Consider the following 3,749-nt stretch of genomic DNA (forward strand, 5'->3'; position numbering starts at 1 on the left):
AATTCATTTTCGTCATTTCGATTATCGCCTGGTACTGACATTTTGATAAACTGAAAAATGTGAAAACCTTCGTTTTCACATTTTTCAACCACTGTTATATCGGTTGAATTACATACCAAGCTTTTGTCAGACTGGATTTTGAAATCCCACTGTATTTTAGTTTTTTCCTTAACAATTACTTTTTTATCAACTTTTTGATTCCAATAGTCTTTAGATACTTTAAAGCCGTACTTCTTACATAAATGTCAGTGAATTATTTTACGGTAGTCACTTTGTGAGATTTGGCTGGATCCACTTATAATGTGATCTCCCGTGACTTCCTTTTCATTGCTCAACCTGCATTTACTGCCTTCTTGAATTATTTTGTATTTTTTGCCTTCCTGTCGTTTTTTGTAAAGACCTGTTCTTGTGCTGCAAAAATTACCGAATGGTTTCTTTCTTTATTGCTTTCTCAACCATTTTCAGGTCAAGTTACTGTCAGCGGTGTCCTCGATGCTGTGAAGATATTTTCCATGAAATGCTTTATTTTTCCATCTTTCAGGTCTCACTTTTACTTTGTTGGTCTTCTATTCCAATTGTGTCTCCATGGGTTTAAAAAAACTCTCTTTCCTTGCCTAAATTAGCAATTTTTCCTTGTTTGCGGCAGATAATCAATCATTCAGATTTCATTTTTTCTTCTTTAACAACTTGCTTCACTATTAATAATCCTCTGCCTTTTTTGCGTAATAGGTAGAGACTATCAATATCACTGCGAGGATTGAAAGCATAGTGAATTGTCTTTAATTTTCTAGATATTCGGTCGAAAACTTCCGCCTCTAGCTGAGTCCCTTCAACGATGCCTGCTGAATATCTCAGAACAGGTATGGTCAAGGTGTTAATGGCTATTATGAAATTTCTAGCATTAAGCTTCGACTTTTTCTTAATCGCCTTATGTATTCTGTTTTAGTTTTTAATTCAATCTTATTGTGCAGAATTTCTGATGCTTCCAAATTCCCAAATATTGATAATGTTCTTGGAATTTTACTGCCTTGAATTTTTCACCATTGAGCAGCTCGATTTGTTAGGGATCTTTAAACTTTCCTCTTGTTATTCCAGCAATTGCGCTTTTCTCTAAACCAAAATCCATTGATATATCTTGACTGAATATGTTGTACACAGTATTAAGCAACGATCGGAGTTCATTCTCTGATTTCGCGTACAACTTCAGACCGTCCATGTATAAAAGGTGAGATATCTTTTCACTTTTTGCGCAGTTTGATAACCATGAGCAGTTTTATTTAAACTTCTAGTTAAAGGGATCAATGACAAGATAAACAATAAAGGAGATAACCAGTCTCCTTGAAAGGTACCGCTTTTTATGTTTACCTCCGCAATTTCTTCTCAATTCAGAACCAACGTTGTTTTCAAGTTTTCGCTAATACCGAATAGTTCTGTGCATATTAAAATCCAACTATGAGGCATTGAATCATTCTTGTAAAACTGACTGCTGCAGAAACGTCGAATTTTGCTTGTACTGTTCAATGCGTGCACTGTATTTTCGTATTTTAGCTGCATCGGCAACTGCAACTATTTTTGCTTCATTTCCTCTTAACCTTCATCAATAGGTCATGTTGCAATATTATATCTCTTTATGATTCGGGTTTTCATGTTTTTCAGCTTCTTTTCTTTAAGGTTTTTCAAATTGCTTGCGTCTGCTCCGAGTTTAAGAATTTTATTCCCAGTCTATGCTTCCACTTTGATTCCGGAGCCTTACTGCGTTTGGGTTCATTAGTATTATAGCCTAATTCAGATGATACGACGTAGGCTATTGAGTACATAAATTGATTCGTTTGTCCAATAGTTCCAGTAGGGATAGTTCTTGAAACTTTATTGGCTTCTTGTAGGAGTTCCTTCAGTTTTTTGTTGAGGTACTTGTCTCAATACTGAAAGCCTGCACTTTCCAGGTTGGACTCGATAATTTGCTTGACAATTTATGTGGTGAGTTCTTGTTCCTTCTCTGATAGACTCTTTTCAACTATTTGTATATTTTCAACATTTTCATCATTCTTCACACTGGAATCTGGTTCTGCTCCACTAATAGTCTTGGTCACTTCAGAGTCGGTACAGACTCCTTTTACGGGTTGAACTTTCAGTACTTCTAGGTCAAGTTCACAAAATATCTTGCGTTTCATAACGACGATGTGCTGCTGTATCAACCTTTCGAATGAAATTTGCGAATTTGGGTGTCGTTCAAGCCAAAGTTGGAACATTCGTTTCTGAAATTCCCTAACTAAGGGGGATTGAACCGTAGAAGCACTGCATGGCTTGTCGATTTTCAGCCATGGTCCACTTTTTCATAGTAATTACGTTCGAGTTCTGAAGATCTTACTCCTGTAACTCGCTTGTCACTTTATGTCCAGGGAGCCTGACATCCAGTGCATTCCTTGTTAATCCGCGCAACGATCGATGCAGTATAGAGTTTCGATTTGTCCTGGGCAGGTACCAGAGGGAGAAGACAGTCTCCCACTGCGTGAGGTGGAAAAATAGAAAAATGGGAAAGAATCATCCCTAGTTATCGAATATTCTAATAGCATTGGGGAGAAGGAGCAAGATGAAAGAAATACAGAGGGAAAGAAGAGTAGGGACCAGTCTACTCATAATAAAAGAAGTATATATCACATGAAGTAAGGCGTGGTCCAGCTTCAGATGCCTCGGTTTCGCCGTGCCTGTACTCATTAGAGTGAGCACTTGAGGACTGAAGTGAGCTCTTGTAGATTTATATATATATATATATATATAAATCTTTATTTTATTAATTTATGAATACCTTATATATTTTAATATTTGCTAATGAACAGGAAACGAAACATTTTCTTCTTTCATTCCAGTCGTCAAGTATCCCACATGTGATCATTTCATGTGCTACTCTTACTACACGCAGTCTATCCAAGGCACAAAATTCACAGCAAAGAAATGTGACTGTTGCAAAGATCCGTTGTGCCCATCGTTTGCTTCTACCAGTACAAACACCGTAGGATTTGGTTTTGAGAAAAATACGGAAACAGGAACATTTTGCGTGACCACATCCGTTTAATTACTTGGGTAAGTGACATCAGGAAATTAGGAAATTATTAGGAAATACCCTATAGTATAATGAAATAAGTATACGTTTGTAATCTTTAATGAGGTTATTGCATATCAGTAATTGATAAAGTCATAATTGTACACTCCTTTCAGAGAACTAACAGACACTTGAACGTCACCACACTTCGCTAGCCTTCACAAAGCCCTGATCTTAATCCTATTCAACATCTGCGGGATGAACTGAAGTGCTGAGTGAAATCAAGGAATGTTCGCCATACAATAATCCACTACACTCGTTACTTGTCTACAGGAAGAATGGTCTTCCAAAATTCCCATTGATCGGTATCGTACGTTTGGGAAAGTATTCTCCGTAGGATTGCTGTAGTCATGGCAACGAAAGGAGGTCCTACTCTACATCTTATTAAGGCAGGCACTATGGCTGTTTGTTTCTCGAACTATGGCGGCCACCGATTTCTGTCCAGTGTATATGTCTATCCTGATCGCTTGCTATTATAATTACTGTGAAACCGTACTTAAAAAGGTTCAGAAGAACTTCGTGTATTAAGGAATACCATTCAACACACAAATTGTTTTTCCATGTTACCAGAAGTTCTGCAGCCATCGAGTAGATGCATGAAAAATGTGAGAGCAACCTCATAGAGCAGACACTTTCAAAAGAGTCCTTT

Source organism: Typopeltis vanoorti, unplaced genomic scaffold (assembly GCF_054136105.1).
Source record: "Typopeltis vanoorti isolate ZY-2024b unplaced genomic scaffold, IOZ_Tvanoo_1.0 HiC_scaffold_740, whole genome shotgun sequence".
Taxonomy (NCBI): domain Eukaryota; kingdom Metazoa; phylum Arthropoda; class Arachnida; order Uropygi; family Thelyphonidae; genus Typopeltis; species Typopeltis vanoorti.